This window comes from Panicum virgatum, chromosome 3N (assembly GCF_016808335.1).
Source record: "Panicum virgatum strain AP13 chromosome 3N, P.virgatum_v5, whole genome shotgun sequence".
Classification (NCBI taxonomy): Eukaryota; Viridiplantae; Streptophyta; class Magnoliopsida; order Poales; family Poaceae; genus Panicum; species Panicum virgatum.
In genome coordinates, this window is record NC_053147.1 from 53,948,001 (window position 1) to 53,971,912 (window position 23,912).

The 23,912-nt window shown below is 42.9% G+C and overlaps 1 long non-coding RNA gene across 4 annotated transcripts; it reads left to right on the forward strand.

Annotated features, from left to right (window-relative positions):
* The first annotated feature begins 20,986 nt into the window (after positions 1-20,986).
* LOC120666194 lies at positions 20,987-23,466 on the forward strand. 4 transcript variants are annotated; one of them, XR_005671617.1, is made up of 4 exons: positions 20,993-21,818; positions 22,189-22,301; positions 22,785-22,827; positions 23,067-23,466. It is a non-coding gene; the product is annotated as an uncharacterized LOC120666194 (long non-coding RNA). The 4 variants fall into 4 exon arrangements; XR_005671615.1 differs by having other exon boundaries at positions 21,003-21,818; positions 21,890-22,301; XR_005671616.1 differs by having other exon boundaries at positions 20,987-21,818; positions 22,189-22,827.
* The last annotated feature ends 446 nt before the right edge of the window (positions 23,467-23,912 follow it).

The following is a 23,912-nucleotide window of genomic DNA, read 5'->3' on the forward strand; positions in this document are numbered from 1 at the left end:
TGCCACCAGGAGCTCAAGATCTAGGTGCACGGGGCCAGGAGCTGAAGGTGGCAGCAGCTAGCGGCCAAGGACCCCCAACCAAGATGTGCAACCAAAGCATATTTTTCAAGTAGTGTTAACAAAGAAAATAGAAAGCTCTTTAGTAGTGGGGCTATAGCTCAGCACTGCACATTTATCAGTGACTATATAGATCATATCATAGTAATGCACACTTAATCAAATAACAGGAGTCAGCTAGTAGCAGATTAGTTATTATTCACTTCTGAAGCAGAGATACCATTTAGAAACAAACATAGAGTAATATTATCTTCTGGGACAATGTCAAGAACTGTGTTTTCATGTAATTAAACAGTGATATTATTATCGTGAGTCGACTAATTAAATTATCAACGCCAAGTGCCAGTGGAAAGAAATTAAATTTGAAGAAATTATATAAACATAATTCCCAAAAGGACTATGATTTTTTCCCGCAGTTCATTGTTTGAAATAGATGTCACTTGCCTCCTTCCTACATTTACTACTTTTCACCTTGTCTTTAGGATTTTGCACTGAAGGGTTGAGAGCATAATCTGTTTCACCACAAGATATACCCTTATGCATGACGGTTTACCCATGACCTTCCAAAAAATCATCATTGAATGTAGTCATCTGTGACGGTTCAACCCTAAGGTGATAGATATATGACGTTTAGTTAAATTATGGTCACAAATGGACGTCACCAATTACTTTAGCACCTGTGTTGTGAATCTACGACGGACTCATGGGGAGGTCACAGATAAATCTTCCAACATGGCGCTTGGCGCTGATGTGAGCATCCACATTGTTCCTACGTGTAATGCTGACTGCCTGACTGGGAGGCAAGGGGGCTGGCACCTGGTAGGTGGGACCTACCTGACGGTGTCAGGTGAGGAGGCTAAATGTGCGAAAAATTATGGCGAACCAGGAATCGAACCGCAGCCCTCGATGTTGCAGTAGAGGGGACCTAGCCACTGGGATACTACAATATTTTGATATGGTTCCAATCTGTTTTTTATTTAGTACTATCTCAAACAAATTATAGTACTCTGAGGTTAAGGAACCATTTGACCAGACCACGCTCATCCCTGCCGGCCGCCCCTATCCACGACTGCGAGCCGTCTGTCCCTATCCACGGGGTCATCTGACCTATGGTGTTGGCGGCGACGGGAGGTGCTGGTGGTGGTGTAGGAGCTGCTAGCGGTGGCGTAGGTGGTCCTAGGTAGCGGCAGCATAGGGGCGGTGACGAGAGCGCTGCCGGTGTCGTCGGTGGAAGCTGTGCCGGCGGTGGAGGGGATACTGAGGGGCAGCGGCTCCATCAGGGGCTTCCCTTGCACGAGATCCTCATCATGTACGCCTCAGCACACTGGAAAAATGAGCAAAAAATGGTAAGTTCATCCCACAGTTCCAGAACTCATCATGTTGATGTCATATGTGCCTAACAACAGAACTGTGTTGTTGTAGGTGACTTGTGTGAAGAACAAAACAAACAGGAGCAAAGTGCAGTACCATCAGACAACTGGTTCTCGCAGCTATGAAATGCAGATTGAAACTTTGGTGAGTACAACTCCTCTGGCACTTTCACTACATGCTGTTTGATCAACTCAGTTTAGTTTCTTTATTGCCTTTCATCTGCGTTACAAATATATAGAATCAGCAACAACTTTTTAAAGTGTCCTTGTTTTAATTCATTTTTAGGCGGACAAGTACAAAAATGAACCACCAAATGCACTGGAACTATTTAAAGAGATGCACTACAGCAAAAAGAAAGGGTTCACTCCTGAAGTTCAATCTCTTATTGTAAGTAAAATCATAATTATTTCACAACCAAATGATACATTAGTTTCATATGTCATGATCATTGAGCTACCTATGTCTCATCCACTGCTAGGCTGGAATGAAGGAGAAGCTAAATGAACATGGTCAGGAACCGAAGGATGTGACTGAAGTGGTCTCTAAAGCTCTTGTTCAGAAAACCATGAAGAACAAATTTCTTGTAAATGTGGGGGTCAAAAGCGTAGCTACTTGTGTCAGTGCTGAGCGTGACCTACAGGAGGAACTGGCGGTGGAGAAACAAATATCAAGTGATCTTAGGGAGCTTGTCAAGACTCAGCAACAGCAAATGGAAGAGATGATGAAGAAATTTCAGGAATTAGAAACAGCAAGGGCTAAGCAAGAAGAGGAGTCGAAGAAAAGGCAAGCTGACACTGATGCACTGATTAAGGGTTTGATGTCCATGATTCCAGGAAGTCAAGGAACACAGTAAGGTTGTCTTGGGTTACCGGCTGGCGCACCTATGCTGGTCGATGTTTCTTTTGGTGATGGATGCATTTTGGCAAGTTGTCTTCAGGCAATGTTGGTCAGTGAACAGGAGGATGCCTGTTTTTTTGTTTGAACAGATGCATGGTCTTTTTGTTTGAACTGATGCATGGTCTTCGAACAGATGCATGTTCTTTAAACTGATGCATGTATCTGTGAACTGTCGTAAGGTCTGATACATGGTCTTTGAATGGATGCATGTTCTAAGAACTGATGCATCTATCTATGAACTATTGTAAGTCATGCATTTCGTAGCCTGTGGTGTGCCAAACTTTCAATGTAACTGATAGCTACTATGTTGGCATATTTAGATGTTTCTGTGATGATGGAACATCTATCTATTTATGTGTGATGACATATTTATATATTTATCTTTGATGATCTGTGACAACCTGAATGGTTTGAATTTAAATATGATTTGCTACCAATTTAAATTTGAATTGTGTATCAGTTTAAAATTTAAATGTGGTGCAATTTAAATTTGAATGTTTGCTGATCTGTGATGGTCCACAATAGGCCAATTCTACTGCACAACTGGGCTAGCCCAATAGTACCTGCTGCAATATGGGCCTGATTAAAACTAAAAACTGCACAACACAGCAAATTCAAATCCAATGGACTACAATATGGGCCTCATGAATAATGGGCCACAAAAAGCCTACTGATTACGTGGCAACGTAGAAGCTACGTCAAATCCAGCATCACCAAATGACATGGCCACAGTTGACGTGTACTAGAATTGTGATGGTTCATTCCATCACTATCTTTTGCTATTGTTAACGACCAGTTCATCCATGACGAACAGAAAAGCCAACCTGTGACGGTCTATTTTGGTCCAACAAATGTATGACGCGGGATACATGATGTTTTTTGCAATGGTCATCGTGAGTTAACTGTGACGCATTTTCACTTGTCTGTGACCAAAGTAAACCGTCATGTATAAGGGTAATTCTTGTAGTGATTTGTCCATCAATTGGTATATGAGCAGGGGAAGCCTTTGCATCACGTCTTTAACTTTCTTTAGATAGGAAGGTATAGAACATTCATGCTAGTGGTGAAGCATATATATTAACCTTGCAGGCTGTGCAGCATGCATGTCTCATCAACCACACGCGCCATACATGTCAACATGTGGCAAATTAAATTTTCACAAAGAGCCTGTATGCGCTATAATGTCCGAACAAAGTACTAAAGACAATTCATCCGTCATTATACAGATCCAATTGTTAATATGCTTACATTAACAGCTTCATTAAGTTTTACATCACAGCTTCCATTGTTTCCATTGGGTAGGGAAAATGGAGAGGTATCATCGTCGTGATGCGAACTCAAAATAATGTATATAACAAACTCTCCATGGGATTAATTTATTTCATCTTGCATATATATCCTATGGTCAGAGCAGCATTGCTTTCAAGTCTATAAAATCCTGAGGCAGATATATACTTAGTTTTACAATGAAGAGATCAGAGGCAATGCACAATGTGCAAACTGTATTATATTCATCTCAAGATCAGGTATATGTACAGGAGGCCATCCGCCGAGTCGTGGGTAACGTACAGCAGCTCCTAGATGTACAACAAGCTAACAAACATGCTAACGATAGTCCTGTGCTCCTACTATACATAACACTATAGTTCTCTGGACATGTGAACATGTGGTTACAAAAGATAATTCCGCCGTTCGCTGATGGCCTGAAATTTGCACTGGAAGCATCGATCCAGGCTAAATTTGTTTGTCCTCATTTCAGAGTGGCGCGGAGTGCTGTGTTCTGCTTGCTTCCATCTTTTCTCCTTAAGTACTGTAGTCCGCAGTGTAGCAGACAATTGGCTTGTGGGAAACGCTAAGGACTTTGTTTAGATGCACCGTGCAAAGTTTTTGAAAGTGAATCTTTTCACATTTGAAGTATTAGACTAATCAGAAAACTAGTTACAGAACTCGTTTGTAAACTACGAGATGAACTTATTAAGACTAATTAATCCATCATTAGCACATGACTACTGTAATGATTACTATAGCAATTTAGTGTTTAATTATAGCCTAATTACGCTCATTAGATTTGTCTCATAATTTGTAAGCAAACTATGCAATTAGTTTTTTATTTCGTTTAAATTTAATACTCAATGCATGTACTGCCCATAATATTAGATGTGATAGTTTTGGAATTTTGAATTTTGCATCTAAACAATGCATAAACTAAGGAGTATGTATTCTTCAGTTTTCTCCACAAGAACATTAACTGTTGTGTTCGGGGTTTGATTGTGATTCAATCCTTTATTTTTCCAGTATGAAAAAAAGAATAAAAAAATGCAAACAAAGAATAGAAACGAATTAAGGAACCAATTAATTTTAAATGTTATTAGTATATCTGCGCATCGCACTACTACAGAACAGGCCTTTTGTTCCAGGCCATTTATCCCGGCTGCCTTTGGGCCCGGGACAATAGGTGGCTTTTGTCCCGGGTCCAACGGCTAGCCGGGCCAGCAGGGGGATAGGGGCCTTTTGTCCCGGTTGGAGACACCAACCGGGACAAAAAAGGGGCTTTTTATGCTCTTTTTGTCCTGGTTGGTGCCTCCAACCGGGATAAAACTCCTTGGCCCCCTTATCCCCTTCTCTCTCCCCCCGCCCGAACCATTCAGCTCACTTGTTCTTGCTGTTCTTGGCTCAGGAGAGGGGAGTTCTTGCTCATTTCTTCACCACATTTGTGAAGATCTTTGATTCCCCCGTCCATCCATCGGCGCTAAAGGTTTGGGGCTTGTTTTTCTCTTCTTCCTTGGCTTGTGTAGCTTATTTCATGCTTTAGAAATAGAGAAAATGTGTAGCTCATTTCTTGGATATTTAGATTGCATATGTAGGTGTGATTTTTCTTTTAGATTTAGATGAGTACGTGGATAGTAGAAATTTTTAGAATGAGTGTAGACACTTCATGTGATTTACTTGTATATATGACCATATTGTGGATAGTTGATTTTTGTATTAATGAATGAATTAATGAAATGAGTATATTAGAATTTTTTGTATTATGAATGGATTATTTTGACACTCTAGTGATATATTCGTTCATGCTCACACTGAAACCATATAGAAGCTTAAAAAATCTTTAGTTCGAAATAAGTATACGTCGTTAATCTCCATTCAACGGTGGTGGCACTACATTTCGGGGATACACGATGTGTTATAAGGACGTCACCAATGGGTTGGTCGCAACACCAGCACTTGCGGTTAATACGAACACAGCATTTGGCACAGTCAGCGTGGCCGTTGTTGCACTGAGAGCATATCAACGAGCATGCTGCCTGTGCCAAGTGCTGTGTTCCTATCAATCATAAATGTTGGTGTTGCGACTGGCCTATTGGTGATGTACTTGTATAGCACCGTGTCCACCCGAAAGGTAGTGTCATCACCGCAGGGTCGAGGTTACCGACATATACATTTTCTGAAATAATTTTTTTTTTCTTCTAGAGGGTTTCTAGATATTGAAAAGAGTGTTTTCCTGGAACTTAAGGGTGTCAAAATAATTAGGAGTTATTGAGATTTCTTTCAATTAATTAGAGATTTCGTCTTTTTTATATGTTTTCATTGTTATTTGCAAGAGTAATTAATTTGATCATTGTAATTGTAATAGTAAATAATATTTGCATTGTAATTGTAAGAATTTATAATTTTGTGAAAAACAAAAGTGTTTTCCAGTAAAATATGACTTCAGCAGCTGGAGGGAGTGACGGCGGTGGGGGTGATTGTTGTCCTTCTGGAGAGAAGGGCACAACTCCAGTAGGTCGTCGGTGCAAGAAACCTAACGCTTTTCATAGGGCAGCGCTCCGTTATTTGGAAAAAGAATATAGAGAATGTGTGGCAAGGGGCGAGGAACCTCCGTTTGATCTTGAGGATTTGTTGCGGCGTTATGGTTCGTCACCACCAAACTCGGAGGTTTCAGCTCCGCCATCTTCTTCTGCGCCAGCAAGAAATCCGTCGGAGCATTCTGCTTTCCCACGCAAGGACGGTTGAAAATCTATGTGTTGTTGTGCGAATTTTTAAGTTGCATGTTGAGTACTTCTTTGTTAAGTTCTGTAATGGATTAAGTACTCCTTTAAATTAATCATGATGTATGATGGATATTGCAGATCTTTTAATTATTCATGTTATGTTACATTTAGTTTAATTTAGGTTTGATATATTTTATTTATTCGATACGTGTAAAGAATTCAAATCAATTTCTTTAAAATGCAGATGGACCGGCAATGGATGTACAATGCTGACCGACGTTCGAACGAATTCATTGAAGGCCTGTATTATTTTTTGTCTGTGGCTGAGCAACCAAGCAGAATGATTTTATGTGCTGCCCGTGTGTTCATTGCAACAATAACAAGGATTACTCCTCTTCAAGAATCCTACATAGCCACATTTTCGCAAATGGTTTCATGGAGAAGTATGTTTGTTGGACGAAGCACGGAGAACATGGGGTTACCATGAAAGACAATGAAGAAGAAGATTTTGACGACCACTTTCCCGGGAATGCTGAATTCGGTGCATTCGATGACGATATTTCCATGGAAGAGCCCAAAGTAGATGTAGCAGAAGATGATCCCAGCGACGATTTGGGGCAGGCACTGCACAAAGTGCGGGCAGACTGTGAGAGTGAAATGGAGAGGTTGAAGTTCCAGAAGATGTTAGAGGACCACCGTAAGTTGTTGTACCCAGATTGTGAAAATGGATTGAAGAAGCTTGGCACCACTTTGGAGTTGTTGCAATGGAAGGAGACAAATGGTGTATCCGACAAGGGATTTGGTGAAGTACTAAAACTTGTTAAAAAATGCTTTCTAAGGATAACGAATTGCCTACCACAATGTATGAAGCCAAACAACTTGTTTGCCCTCTAGGATTGGAAGTACAAAAGATACATGCATGCCCCAACGACTGCATCCTCTACCGAGGCGAGTACGAGAATTTGGATGCATGAACCGTATGCAGTGCATTGCATTACAAGATCAGAAAAGATGATCCTGGCGATGTCGAGGGGGAGCGTCCCAGGAAGAGAGTTCCTGCGAAGGTCATGTGGTATTCGCTTATAATACCATGTTTGAAGCGTCTGTTTAGAAATAAAGATAATGCTAAGTTGATGCGATAGCACAAAGAGGAACGCAAGCAAGACTCGATGTTGAGACACCCCGCTGATGGGTCGCAGTGTAGAATAATAGATAGAATGTACCCCTAATTTGAATTGGATGCGAGAAACATAAGGTTCGGTTTGAGTACGGATGGCATGAATCCTTTTGGTGAGATGAGTAGTGGTCATAGCACTTGGCCTGTGACTCTTTGTATGTGACTCTTTGTATGTACAATCTTCCACCATGGCTCTGCATGAAATGAAAGTTCATCATGATGCTAGTGCTTATCCCGGGCCCAAAGCAGCCAGGAAATGACATTGATGTGTACCTATGACCATTGGTCGAAGAACTCTTATTGCTATGGGGCAATGAAGGTGTACGGATGTGGGATGAATACAAATAGGAAAACTTCAACCTACGAGCATTGCTGTTCATAACAATCAATGATTGACCTGCTCTTAGTAACTTGTCAGGACATTCGAACAAGGGATATAAAGCATGCACACACTGTTTAGATGATACCGATAATATATGGTTGACTCACTGTAAGAAGGTTGTATACATGGGTCATCGTCGGTTTCTTCCCATCAGGCATTCGGTACGAAAGAATGGCAAGCATTTCAAAGGCCAAGCGGACCACCGAACAAAACCGATGCACCGTAGTGTTAAAGACATCTTCGACATGGTAAAAGATCTAGAAGTTATTTTTTTAAAGGGTCCTGGTAGCCAACCTGTTCCGAACGAAAATGGAATGGCGCCCATGTGGAAGAAGAAATCTATATTTTGGGAGCTACCGTATTGGGAAGTCTTAGATGTTCGTCATGCAATTGATGTGATGCACCTCACGAAGAATCTTTGCGTCAACCTAATAGCATTCTTGGGAGTTTACGGAAAGACAAAAGATACACTAGAAGCACGTCAAGAATTGCAATGTATGGAAGAACGAGATGCCTTACATCCACAACAGCGAGATAATAGACGAGAATACTTAAGTCCTGCCAGCTATACTCTTAGCAAGGAAGAGAAGGAAAGCATGTTTGACTGCTTGAGCAGTATAAAGGTTCCATCTGAATACTCATCCAATATAAAAGGAATCCTAAATTTGGCAGAGAAGAAATTTACAAATCTCAAGTCCCATGACTGCCACGTGCTTATGACCGAACTTCTCCCGGTTGTGCTGCGGGGGATTCTGCCTGATAACGTCCGGTTAACCATCGTGAAGCTATGTGTCTTCCTCAACACAGTTTCTCAGAAGGTAATTGACCCGGACAATTTGATAAAGCTGCAAAATGATGTGGTGCAATGCCTTGTTGGCTTTGAGCTGATATTTCCACCATCTTTCTTCAACATCATGACACATCTTCTAGTGCACCTTGTGAAAGAGATTGATATCTTCGGACCAGTATTTCTACAAAACATGTTCCCATTCGAAAGGTTCATGGGGTACTCAAGAAATGTGTTCGTAATTGAGCTCGTCCAGAAGGAAGCATCGCCAGTGCCTACGGAACGGAGGAGGTCATTGACTTTTGTGTTGACTTTATTGATGACCTTAAACTAATTGGGGTCCCTGAATCGCAATATGAGGAGAGACTAAATGGAAAGGGTACATTAGGAAAGAAATCTTGTGTCTGCACAGATGATTTCTCATTCAAGAAAACGCATTATGCGGTTCTTCAACAATCATCCATGGTTGACCCGTATATCGAGTAACACAAGAAGATTCTGCTCTCCGAATTCCCGGAAAAGTCTGAGGCATGGATTACACGTGAGCACATGAACACTTTTGGCAGCTGGTTGCGGAAGCATCTAATGCATAACTTGGATATAAGTGAACAACTGTTCTTATTGGCTAGGGGACCATCTTGGAATATCTTAACATACCAAGGGTACGAGATAAATGGTAACACATTTTATACGATAGCCCAAGATAAAAAGAGTACCAATCAAAACAGCGGTGTCCGTATGGATGCCACGGACAATAATGGAAAAAAGGACACATATTACGGCTACATTGAAGAGATATGGGAGCTGGATTACGGTCCCAATTTCAATATGCCTCTATTTCATTGCCAATGGGTTAAGCTATCTGGAGGAGGGGTAACAAAAGATGAGTGTGGGATGACAATAGTTGATCTCAACAATCTTGGGTATAGAGACGAGCCGTTTGTCCTAGCCCAAGATGTCGCTCAGGTTTTCTACATTAAAGACATGTCCAGCAAGCCAAAGAAGGGGGTAAACAAGAAAAAAGATGAGCCTAAGCGACACATAGTTCTATCAGGGAAGAGAAACATCGTTGGAGTGGAGGACAAGACAGACTTGTCAGAAGAATATAATAACTTTGTTGCCATTCCACCTTTCGAAGTAAATACTGATCCATGCATCCTACTAGCCAATGATGATGCTCCATACTTGCGCCTTGATCATAATCAAGGGACATTTGTCAAGAGAAAGTCTGTTACCGCTAATCTTTCATGTACTTGAATCATTTCCTATTATTGTATACAAAAGTAATGACAATTCGAATACTTTTATTATATATGTACTGTACCATTATCCTTTATGTGTTATATATATATATATCATTTTTTATAGTTTTCACTTAATTATCAGACTCAAGTATAATTTTCATACAATAATATGGATTACTCAACTAATTTTATTTATTTCATGAAATTAAATTCACATTAACACACTATACTCTCTCACTAACACACACACTATCTCACAAACTCACACACTACACATTAATGTCATGAAATTGCTTAGTTTTATGTTAAACTCACTTTTTAAATGTTAATATCGTGATAGAATCCACTTTCTGTCGAAAAGCAAAAGTTTGGAAAAATTTATTCACCTAATATATTTTTGCATGGTCAAAATAAAAAATATGATTTCAAAAAAGTTAGATATTTCGTTGACCCAATCACTTGAATGAAAATTAAACATTTTTGTTGCGTGTATCAAGTCTATATAGAGATAAGAAATTTTGTTCTATAATTTTTGGAACCATAATTTTTTTCCAGGGTATTAACAAATGAAAGCCTATTTTAAAACAGAAGTAAAAAAGAACCAAAAACAAACAAAAGATTTGGCGGGAATGAGGGAAAACGGGCCCCTTTTGTCCCGGGTGGTAGATCCACCCGGGACTAAAGGTGGGCCGCGAGCTGGGAATTTTCCCGGCCCGCCTAAAAACCCCCTTTGTACCGGGTGAAGCCACCACCTGGGACAAAAGGCCCCCGCCCCCCTTTTGTCCCGGATGAAGCCACCACCCGGGACAAAAGGTAATTTTGTCCCGGGTCGTGGCTCCACCCGGGACAAACCCACCCCCCCAATATATCTCCCTTCTTCCTCCGCCTTCCTCTAACACTTGGTCAGTTCTTGATTTGCGCTGCGCCGCCGTCGTCCCCTGCTCCTACCGCCTCCTGCTCGCCGCCATCATTGTCCCTGAGCGCCGCCGTCCCCCGCCACTAGAGGATGCACCGACCGAGCTCCGCCACCATAGGACACGCCGACCGAGCTCCGCCGCCCCACCACGCCGTCAGTCCCGAGCTCCGCAATCCCTGAGCGCCGCCATCCCCGAGCGCCACCCCGAGCTCCACCGCCCCACCGACCCGTCGGTCCCGAGGTCAGCCGTCCCCGAGCGCCGCCCCACTGCGCCGTCATCCCCGATCTCCGCTGTCCCCGAGCCCCCAACCCGAGCACCGTCGACGTCGTCCTCCTCTCCGCTCGCACGCCGTCATCCACCGTCGCGCCGCTTGTGCTGTCGTCGTCCTCGACTTCTGCCTCGCCCGTGCGCCGCCCCGAGCTCCGCCGCCGCGACCTCGCTGCCGTAAGCACGCGCTGACCGAGGGCCGCCGCCGCCGCCGCCCCGGCCCCCAAACCCTAAAATATTTGTGAATTTATGCTCAAATCTTAGTGATTTATGATCAAATTTTAGTAAATTTTGTGCAAATTAAAACCATAGTTTGATGTAAATTAGGTGTTAATTTGTTTAATGTGTTAATTTACAAATTTGTGTATATTTAATTTGTTTAATGTGTTAGTTTGTAAATGGTAAATTAGGGTATTTATTTTGATGTAGTATGAAATTAGTTGAAAATGAATTTTAGTAAATTTAATTTGTTTAATGTGTTATTTTTTTGTGTGAATTTCATAAATTGTAAATTATGTTATTTAATTTGATGTAAATTATGTGTTAATTTTTTTAATGAGTTAATTTATAGTGAAATTATATTTAGTTTGTAAATATATTGATGTGTATGTATATGTGTGTGTCTGTACGTACGCCAATCCAATCCTCGTCCAGCTAAACGTACGCTGATTCGATCCTATTCCATGTAAACGTAGTCGTCCGATCCTCGTCCATCTACTCGTACGCCAATCCTCGTCCATCTACTTGTACGCCGATCCAATCCTCTTCCATGTAAACGTAGTCGTCCGATCCAATCCTCGTCCATGTAAACGTTGTCGTCCGATCCAATCCTCGTCATCTAATCGTACGACGATCCAAAGAAACGTCCAGCTAAACGAAGTCCAATCCAAACGTAGTCTTCTACTCGGCCGGGGCAAATAAGGACTTTTTGGAATCCTTGTGACTATATCTATTCTGTAAAGTAGAATTGATTTATATCTATTATGTGACTATATCTATTCAAAGACTTTAATTTATCATGTATTTATTATTTAATTATGTCATTCAAAGACTTTAATTACATGTATTCTTCATTCTTAATTCAAATGTATCATTTATATTACTTCTCGAGCTCGCAAACTCGCGCTAACACAAATATGTGAATTTTTTAGAGAATTTTCTTAAGGGTTTTATTTGTATTCATTTTTTAGTTACGATGGACCCGCAACAATAAACAGATGCGGAAGACGAACAGTTCCTGTTGAATATGATTGCCGAAGGTGGTGGTGCACAAGGAGATGCCCCCGAACAAGCTGACGACGGCAGCAATACCGAGATATATTTGAATATGTCCAGTGACGGAATTGAGGCACCATCCATTCAGGATGACGCTGCTACCGCGTAAGATGACGCTGCTGGTGAACAAAGTGCTAATGTACATATCACAACTATATTTACTTGTATTGAACATCATATTTTCATCTGAATCTATATGAATACTATATAAGTATATGAATGTTTTTGTATAGCCGTCTGGATCATCGTCGCAGCAGAAAAAGACGAAGCGAGGCCCGACAAAGAAACTGGAAGGGCGGTACATAATAACAGAAGTTGGTCCAGATGGTGTACCGATCGCTCCAGAAGCTGCCGCCAAAAAATTCATAAGACAATCCGGATGTATTGTCAGGGACCACATCTCGATTAGCTTCAGGCTATGGAAAGCTTCCAATCCAAGCAAGGAACGGGATGCGATACCCGAGAGAGAAAAAAAATGGTGGTAGCGGGAGCTTAAGAAGAACTTCATGGTTCCAGCTGAATCAGAAGAGATATGCAAGCGCTGGACCCTGTGCAAGATGGCCGAACAGCTGCAATCATTCAAGAAAATTTTGACGAAGAAATATATCAAGACCGGGACCACGCCCATGTTTACCGGCAAGCTCGAAAAGCTCAGGGTTCACTGGGATGCATTTGTGCAATACAAGTCTTCAGAGCTTGGGCTTCAAAAGGTGCAGAAGGCCAAAGATAATGCCTCAAAGAAAGTGTACCATCACTCTCTAGGGCAAGGAGGCTACAAGCTTGCAATACCCAAATGGGAGAAGATGGAGCAGGATCTGCTTAACAGAGGCATCCAACCTGCTACCATGAACTGGCCTGAAAGGTCAAGGACCTGGTTTTATGGTCAGGGGGGAAGCTTGGACCCATTGACTGAGTCCTGCATCTGTGGGCCAAAAATCCAGCTAGCAGCCCAGAGACTACAAGAGGCCATACAAGCAGCGGCCGAGGGAACATTCCAGCCAGATAGAGAGAGGGACGAGTTGACTTACGCCCTTGGGAATCCAGAACATCTGGGCCGCACAAGAGGCAAAGACGTGGTTCCATGGAAGTATGGGTTCAGGGATTACATTGAATCATATAGAAGCCGGCAAAGAAGAAAGAATGATGAGCGGGAGCACTTGCGAAGGATGGAGGAACAACTCATGTCACATGATCAAAGACTGGAGGAAGAGGTTCAACGCCAAGTGGTCATAGCAATGAGCTAGCAACAGCAAGCGCAACCGGTGCCTCCAGAGCCTAATGTCGCAGCCGATCATCTGTCTCAGCGGAAAAGCAGCTGCGCTTCCACAGACGTCACCGTCGAGCCAACGGGGATCCAGACCGCAGTTGAAGCGACGGCCCCGCAGCGATTTCCCGTGGATGAGATCACCCAGCGGACACCTTGTGACCTGCAAACTGCCATTAAGAACTTAATGTTCACTGTTGCGTACGATACCGCCATGCCAACCCAACCAGGCGACGTGTACCACGGGCAGCAAATTCCGGCAGGATAAATAAGAGTTGGCGTGGAGCAGGTGTGCTAGGGTTGGGAGATGCTCGAGCTTGATATTCCTGGAGGCGATGGGGAGAGGACACTAGCAGAAGCCATTCATGGCTACAATAAGCGCTACATTGTCCTAAAGTCGGATGATCGAACACCAAGACCGGCATCTCAGCATGCCTCTCCAATGCCGGCATCTCCGCAAAACTCCCCAAGGGCAGCACTGTCTCAGCAAGGTTCACCGGCACATTCTCCATCACCATCATCTCATGCGCCGATGAACACTCAAGCGTCACCGTCACCTCCTTGGTCACCCCCTCCGCCACCGGCAAAGAAACAGAAATAGCCGTCGGCAAAAAAGGTAGCTGCACCTGCGAAGGATCCTCCAAAGAAGAAGGAAAAGAGGAAAAAAACCAAGGAGGCTCCTATTAAACCCTGGGACATGAGCCTTGAAGAATGCGATCGGATAACTCAAGAAACAGTTAAAGAGCACTTCAAGCCGAAGCCGAAGCCGGAGCCCGAGAAAGTGATAAATCCGGGAGATTTGAAATTTTTTAAGAGAATGTGCGAAGCAAATAAGAGAAAATTCATTCCGAGAGATCCGCCTTCTGACTACGACCGCACAATTATTAAAACTACTGAGAAAAAGAAGAGACAATCAAAGTCGTCGTCGTCCAACGTTCCACAGCTCGGAGCAAAAAAAAACAATCAATAGAGCCTCTCGTAGTGGGACAGACGACACAACAACAAGACTTTGTTACATTTTTGAAAGAAGCAAACCTGACGGCGGCTCAGATTGCAGGGGGAGAAGATATTCCAATGGCCAATGTGGTCGTCAAATGGACGTATGAGCTGGGCAAATCTCTTGTACCCCCCGAAGTAGTGTCCGTCATTCCAACGCAAATGTATAAGTTGCACCAGCACTACATGCGTGCGATGACCAATTGCATCTTCATGCAGGGAGCAAAGATTAAAGATGACGATTTCTTACGGGGGGAGGCCATTATATGGATAAACTGGGAAGAAGTTTACCAACTATTCCATCAGGAGGACCTCGACATCTCTATGGTCGGCTTGTGGGTTCTGTAAGTATTTTACTCTCCTTACGTATTGTTTTGCATGATCTCAACATACTAATCCCTTGATTTATTCGGTTTCATGTAGAATGGAGATACAAACTCGCAGGAGAAAGGGATACTCTCACCTCGGCTTCATCGACTCAATTACTTGTAATTGGAGGCTTCTACGTGACAATTCCGATGAGATATTCCAAAACTTGTTCAAGAACATAAGCGTTCATCACAACAAGCAAATGATATTGTGTAGCAAAAATGGCCTCTCATGCCATATTTCAATATAATGTTTTGGCGATTGATGACACACACAACACTTGGACTAATATGATTGTTAAGATGACCATTCTCAGGCTTTTAGGTTCAAGTGATGACAAAGAGAAGATAGGCATCGCTAGGCCCGAAGGGCCGCCCCTACGGTGGTTCCGCTAGGGGGAGCCGCCCCTCGCGGGTCTCAGGGCAGCGCCCTAAAACCTCTTTGGTCCAAGGGACAAGAATTGAAGAGACCATGAAGAAATCCAAGTCGAAAAGATCAAGACGAAGCAAATTTTCTATCACCGGTTAAACCGATGATGAGCAAATTTGTACTCATCGGTGCAATGAACTTGGCACCGGATTAACCGACGTTGAGTGTTTTACACTCACCGGTGTAATGGACTTGGAGGCAGAAGAAACAACAGAAGTTTTACAGGCGCCGGTTAAACCGGCGATCAAGGCAAAGTGAGCGTCGGTGCAGTTGTCCAGAGACTCCATTTTTCGGGGGGTTTCTGAGATTACATACACCGGTTGAACCGACGTTGGTTTTGAGAGCGTCGGTCGATTGATCAAGTAGCCGTTGGAGCAGTAACGGCTAGTTGCTGGAAAATACACTCACCGGTTAAACCGGTGATGACAAGAACTGAGCGTCGGTTTAACCGGCGTTAAGGGATTTCGTCAGCCTTTTCCCAACGGCTAGTTTGGGGTGTGTGGGCTATATATATGCCACCCCACGGCTCATTTGAGAGTGCTGGAGACCAAGAAAGCATACAAGAGCCAAAGATCATCTCCAACCACCATAGTGCTTCATTGTACATCATATAGGCTTAAGCACACTTGTGAGAGTGCTTAGTGCTTGTTTAGGCTTAGTTCTTGAGAGAACTAGCTTGAGTGAAAGCCTTGCTGCGGCAAGCATCTTGTGATCCGTCGTGTGACCCTCCGTCTTGGTGTGGAGTGGCAACGACACTTTGTGCGGGGGAAGAGGAGACCCCCTCCTTGGTGGAGAAGCTCCGTAGTGGATTTCGGCCGGGTGACCGAGAGAGACGGTGGCGGTGCACTAGACTCGGTGTCTTGTGCGCACTTGCCTTTGCTTGCCGGCATCGCCTTGGTGGCGTAGTGCAAGACGGTGATCGGAAGAGCCTCGGTGTCCCGTGGACGTAGGCGTTTGAGCCGAACCACGTTACATGACCGTGTCTACTCGGGAGTTTGCATCCCTCTTGCACTTACTTCTTTACTTACCGTATTACGTTTCCGCATTTACTCTATCTTGCGTACCTTTACTTTCCTAGATGATTTGATTCGGATTGGCTAGGTTGCAAGTCTTTTAGGGGTAAGTAGAGAGTAGCATAGATAAACCTTAGTCATAACTAGTATGTGTAGGACGTGTTAGGTTTATCTTATGCAAGTAGTTTGAGCCCTAGGTTAAAAAGCGATTAGCGACCCTATTCACCCCCTCCCCCTCTAGGGTCGGACACCCCGGTGATTCTTACATATTGTTTCCTTACAACTTTGTGTGAGTGATTCATTCCGTCTAACTCTTTTTATTCTGTATCATCGAATTGTTTAAACCTTAACTATTCCGTATAATCTTGCAGTCAACACTGGGTCCATAATAGTCATACTTGTCGACATTAGCATGATGGTGGTTATGGACTCATTAAGGAGACCTCCAGAACAATACAGTGATCTTCTTAACATGACGAAAAAATAATTCTACCACTACTGATGACCGATAATTTGAATCACTTTGTTACTTGACTATAATTGTTCTAATCATGCACATGGTTTGGAAACAAGTCGCTAAAAATCATCCAGGCAAATTGGACAAGTAATTGAAGATCAAGACAGATTTTACGGTACGCACTTGGATGATTTGTTGCACGTTTCATTAGTTTTATTATATATTCATGTAAATACCTGATAATTTCTTCTCTCTTAAAGTGTATGAGGCAGAAACAAGGCACTAATTTATGCGCATACTATGTATGCGAGAACATCCACTGTCTGGTAGGTCCTCCAAGGGCCTTGGCAGATTGGGAGGTGGAAGTAAGTAAAAAAGTTGTTAATGTTTGAACTCGTATTTTAATTAGTCGAAATTAATTATCCCCTTTTTCCATAGGTCAAGGAGATGCGCGATAAACTCATACAGTCATACTGGAGGAAAATATTATGGCGATTCAAGAACAATTGTCCGGATTTATTGTTGAGCAAGTCCTCGATCCAAAAGGCGAATTCTACTATGATGGACAATCTCACATTGACAATCGCAGCAAATATGATAATATACGCGTATATATAATTAAGAATGAATATACATATGTAAATATATATGTGTGTATGTATTATATTTCTATTTATGAGTATGTATGTATTATATATTTAAGCTCTCCAATAATATATATGTGTATATATATATGTTTATATATGGAAACTATCTAGGACAAATATTATATAAGTAACTATATATATGTATATATTAGTGGAGATCTTACACACTGAATTCTAATACATAAGTTTAGTTGAAATGCAAAAGTATAATTGAAATAGAAAAAGAATTGAGAAAAGAGAAATAGGAAAAAAAATGGACATTTTGTCCCGGTTGGTAACACCAACCGGGACAAAAGGGTGCTTTTTGTCCCGGTTGCCAGACCCAAAAGGGCACCCCCTTTTGTCCTTGTGTTCTCGGTTGGGAAACCGGGACAAAAAGGGTTTCCTAACTGGGACAAATCGCTTGTTCTGTAGTAGTGTCTCTTGCAAAATACTTTATTCATATGAGATTTTTTTCTACTTACTTTTACAACTTATTACCATGTTGAGTCGGCGTAATCCAGCAGGTTAGGCCTTATTACGAAAATAATGTGAAGGTCAGCCCCAGCTGTATACAAGGCCACCTACTAGATGAACACATGGACAAAAAGCACGTCAGTAATCTGGACTTGTTGACCTCTTTGTTTCCTTGTCTGGTTCGTTCACCAGCTCCAAGGATGCTGCTCGGCGACCACATACCGTGGATCTCCTCCTGCTTATATGTCCCCGGGCCGGCCTAACTGGTTTCTTTTTGCAGGTGGCTCAGGTGACGAGAATACAATCGCGTGTAACTTCGCTGCATTGTCGATCCATACTTATTTATCCTGGCGTCTCCCATGCTTATTAACTATACAAATAGTAATTAAGTGACAGCAAGCCATTCACAGCCGTCACCTAGTTGTAACGTACACGAACTCGAGGCCATTGTTTACATTTGCAGCTAAGCTCTGCTAGTATCGTGTGTGTTGTAAAACTCATGTTTCAGGCTCTATCTTGATCTTGGTTTGTATATATATAATAGTACAAACCTTGACTCAGAGAGAAGATATTTATATGTACGTCAGAGGGTATAAATGCTAGTGCTCAATTAAGTTGCAAATATGGAGACCTCAAACTACAGATGGGAGTGGAACCTAGGCAAGCACCACATGTTTTCAGTTAAGTCGATGTACAATGATTTCATGCTGGCAGGTAAAACACCTGAAAACTGTGTTTTATGGAAGTGAAGGCTACCACTGAAAGTTAAGATCACTCTCACAACAGATAATTTATTAAAGAGAAAACTAGAGGGGAGTTTCTCAAATTTGAAATTTGATTTTTTTAATGTACCTCAGATGGGGAAACATCCAAAATAAAAGTTGTAGATCTCAAAAAGTTATGAAACTTTGTAGTTGACAACCTTTTGATTTGAAATCATCTTGTCAACTACAACTATATTTGAATTTCTCAAATTTGAAATTCAAATTTTGTAAACAACCTCGGATGGGGAAATAGCCAAAATGAAAGTTGTAGATCTCGAAAAGTTATGAAACTTTGTAGCTGACAATGTTTTGATTTGAATTTGTTTAGGGCTCCAAATAAGAAATTTACTTTTGGTTTAGTATAATATGTGGGGAACCAAAACATACTCCAGATACAAGTTACAGAGTGGTGCAGTGGTACGAAGAGGGGGTATGGATGAGGGGGAGGTCACCGGTTTGAATCCTACCGGCCGCGTAGCGCGCGAAAAATGCCGCGACTTGCGATGCCCAGTGGGGCCCTTCCCCGATTAATTTTTTTTGCCATTTGTTTCATGTTTTTTATTCAAATTTTGCCGAGTGTTATTTTTTGCGAGGGTTTTTCGGGCACTCGGCAAAGTATTTGCCGAGTGCCCGAGAAAAAGCACTCGGAAAAGAGTTGTTTGCCGTCATATTGGTTGTCGTGTGACATTTGCCGAGGGTGCCACTCGGCACACTTTGCCTGAGTGTAATAAGGCCTTTGCCAAGTGATGTAGGCACTCGGCCAATAACCTGATTCCCGTAGTGAAGGGTTACTTCTGGGTTGCAACCTCCCTCTAGTATAGTTGGTTCTTGGCTCAGAGGTTTTTCCTGTAAGCTAAGAAAACAATTGCTAGTAGGCGCGGTGGCTTTATGTAGGGTCATATGGTAGTGTTGAAATGATGCAATCTTTTTGTCAAAAAACGCCTAACTCACACTTGCAGGTTATCTTCCGGTGGACCATTTGGGCGTGGAAATGGTCGATGTTATCTGAAGAGGAAGCGAAGAATTTTATAGTGAAGAACTGCAGCATAGTGGAGGAAGCAATAATGGATCCTTTTGCCAAGATGGGGTGGAACTTCAGATGGAGAATCAATGGATAGCTCCTTCACTTTCGGGTGTTAGCTACTGTTCCCTCCTCTGCCTTAGGCTGTTGTTAGTTCTTTAACAGTAGTGCTGGCTCACTGTTAGTTTTTTTAGATGGACTGATGGCTTGGCTTTGTTTTAATTTGTATGTGTTGGTTTAAGCGATGTGCCTTGCCGTCTGTGTACTGCCCTTTCTTGTTGGCGGTAGATATTCACTTGTGAATGTTAAAGGCCGGGATTTTTCTTAATTAAAAAAAGGTTCTTCATATGAATTATCCAGCAAATGAAAACTAACCTGGCCCATAAACCATAACCATTCAGGCCAATCCTAGGTAGGCACATATCACCGATGATGTCCTCAAAATATGCATGGTGTTTAAAATTTTAGTTTGTGTAGTGAACTTTCTTTTACTTATCTCCTTTTCGTTTTGATAAGAAAAAACTGCAGTAGTTCATTGTCATTTACAGATCCTTGCCGCTCAAGGTGGGTATAATTAACCGATGATTGAAAGCCGAACTGAAATACTCAAGAACCGAACCAAATTACCCGAAACTGATAAAATTGGTCATAGTTGGTCATAGGTTTAGTCTCTGGTTCTCACTAACTGAAATATATTGGGATTTTTTTTTCTGAACCTCGGGTATCTGAAATAATACAACAAGCCCAATAACAAACACTATTGACCAGCCCAGTTAAGTCCACTAAACAACCCTATCTATATAACAAGCCCACCCACCTGGCTCCATCATACACTCCACCTAACCAACCCTATCCGCACCCCTCAGGTCTCCAACCCTCACGATCCCCTCCCCTCAAGGCTCAGAAGGCTAGAGCCTGGAGGACACCAGCCGCTTGCATCCACTATATCACAGCCCAGAAATCCCGTCAGACGTCTGTTGGGAAAAGTAGAAGAATACCGACTGACTGTCAGTCGGTAAACCTCTGTAATAGTCCATCGGTCGGTAATTTAAGTTTCACCGACCGACCATCAGTTGGTATTTGTATTCACATATATCATCGTACCATATGTCGCAATAGCTAGTATAGGCATCGAACCATCTGTCGGCGTACATGCACCAGGCCCATTTTCCTTCTCGCGCGCTCTAGGCCCACTCTAGTGCTCAATTTTTGAGCCCAACAGTTAGCCTTTCGGAACCCTAAATCGCTCGCAGGTCTCATCTTCTCCCCGCCGCCACACAATCCCCCTCTCCCCGAAATCGCTCGCGCTCGAATCTCTCCCAAATCTCACGACCCGCCCTCAGCCTCGTCCGCCCGCCCGCCATTCCCCAAGCCGCGCCTCGCTCTCCTCTCTCCGCCGCCGGCTCCCGTCCTCAGATCCACACCCTTCCCTCCCCAATCTCCACCGACGCCGCCTCCTCGTATGCTGCGCAGGAGGCGAGTGAGTGGCGGCCCCTCAGGGGCAGGCGTATCACGGCCGACGACGGCTTGGCCGAGCTCGAGCCACTAGGTGCCCCCGGCCCATGCGCCGCTCAAGGGCTCCGCGGTGGCACTGCGGCAGGCGCGTGGGCGCAGAACCGCGGCGCCGTGGCCGATCGGGCCGTGGGGCAGATCCTAGGCGCGAGCGCCTTGCTACCTTGCCTGCGCGGGCACGCGTCTGGCCGGCGGCGCCGCCCAACTCGGCGTCGTCAGTGTCCTTCTCCTCCAGGTGCCGTCGCAGCCTCCGCAACTGCGGCTGCAAGGCGGAGGAGGCGAGGGACTGGGCGGAGCTGCCGCTGGATGCCATCTCCACCATCCTCCGCACGACCAGATCGAGATCCTCGTGGGGTCCAGCCTGGTTGCCATTCCTATGGCAGTGCGAGGCATTCTGGGCGGAGTAAGCCGATGACGATGTGCTCAAGCTCCTCAGCAAACAGCGAGACTTCGATCCCATCCCCAAATTTGATCCCACTGAGGCAGCTGGCCTTCCTCCTCTCCACCGCTGCATTTGGCACATGGTATGTATGTTTCCATTCGTTCACTTAATTACTGCTCAAGTCCGGAAGAAGCTGATAGCTCTAGCCTCTAGCTCGTGTGCCTGACAAAACGATGAAGCAATGGATGAAGGTCGGAGGAGAAGACGCCGTGGCGCTCGGCGCTCAGTGTTTCTTGGATTTGGAATAATTTAATTTAGTTGTCTCGCTTAGTATTTCTTTTCCTTCCTTCTAAAACTATATACCATCAATTTGTGTTGGCATTTATACCTTGCTGATACAATGCTTCTTGTTTGTTTTTTTTTCTGGGCCACATGACGACTACTACATTACTCTGTACTATAAATTTCCTTGAACTTAATTGATAGTTTCCTCATTTGTTTGCATGCACAAGAATTGTGTGACCTAGCCACCTCACTGGCGAAAAGGACAGGCAAGGAAAGAAGCAAGTCTAGCTCCTGCAACTCAAAATATATTGGTATATTTTAGCAGGATTTGATATTAGAAGTAAGCTCAAGTGCTCTTTTATATATGAGTTTATTGCTATGCAGTATCTGCTATTGAGTGAAAAGAAGCACATGCAAGGCATGATGCCTGTGCAGATTTTTATCATGAATGCTAGCTAGGCCCTTGCATCATTTTGTATAACCTAAGATTCAATAGCTTACATGACATTGTATATATTCTGAATTTGTTTGTGTTCAAGTTAGGTTCCAAGTCCTTATAGTTGTAATTTTATCTTTGCTCTATATAATTTTGTCCTTGCTCAATGAAATAACATGCCAACACTGCTGGCTTTATTTTGGGACATACGCTATATATATGTGTGCAGCACAACAACTTGAGTAGTGCAGTATATACTTCAGGGGTGAAGGATAACATGTACGAGATGCTTAAATTTGTCTACAAATTTTGTTCATCCAAGTGTAGAGACTAATGTATTTCTGTTATGAGAGTGACTGCAGCCACTAATATTCATATTTCTGATAGTTGAAGGTTACCAAGGGATCACAATCTTCCCAAGGTGCATCAGGTATTTCTGAATTTTATTTTCAACAAATAGCCCACTCTTCTACTAGTACTATTCAATCTCCAAATTTTAGTTCCAGCAGAAAGTACACTTAGTTGTATGAATTGCACACTAATTAGCTAATTTTCCTAAGAGTAGGCAAGTCAGCTAACTGCAGCAACAGCCAACAGTTTTGTAGAATAATTTTCATTCTTGCTTTTGTTCCTGTAGTTAACTTTCAGCATACTTTTAACTTTGTTCAGGTGGGAGGTCTTAGAGGTGGCATGATGGTTGATCAACAAGTGGATCAGTGCTCACGGAGACTTCTATTTTGGGCGGAGACTTCTATTTTGGGCTGTGCTCATGGACACTTTTATTTTGGGCAGTGCTTATTTGGAATATCTAGGCTGGCTCCCCTTATTTTGTAAATGTGGCTGCTTGTACCGTGGCCGGTGACAAACCCAACATATGATCTAGCTAGCTTGACTTAGCACTGTGATAACAAATGATGTCTATGATGAAGCTTTGCTATTCAACCAATTATATATGTATTGGGTTCATATGAAAACTCTGAGCTCTATTATTTTAGTCAATTCCATGTTTGATATTTGTTGGCTTCAAATGAAAAACATGATCTATATATCTTTATTCAAGTGTGCTTGATATGTGTTGTTCAAAAAATTGGTGCTGTATGGTCAATGATAATTTAATTATATTATTTTTATCTGGATGGATTGGTGCTGTATATGGTCAATGTGAAATTTATTATATTATTTTTTCTGGATGCTTAGCGTTGGATTGTTGGTTGCTAAAGAAATTTAGCTACTCACTGTCAGTCGGCAAAAGCATTGTAACAGATCATCTGTCGGGAATAAGTGTCAGTCGGTATATCTTTGTAGGGCAACAGACCGTCAGTCGGTATATCCATGTCAGTCGGCAAAAGTTATACCGACGCCACTTACAGCGACAGATAGGTGTTGTCGGCATACATCTATACCGATTGATGGTCCGTCGGTACTACGGCTTTTACCGACTGACCCTCAGTCGGTGTATCGGGGCTGTCGTATAGTGATCACCCCGCCGGAGTACGTAGGTCAGTGCACACACAC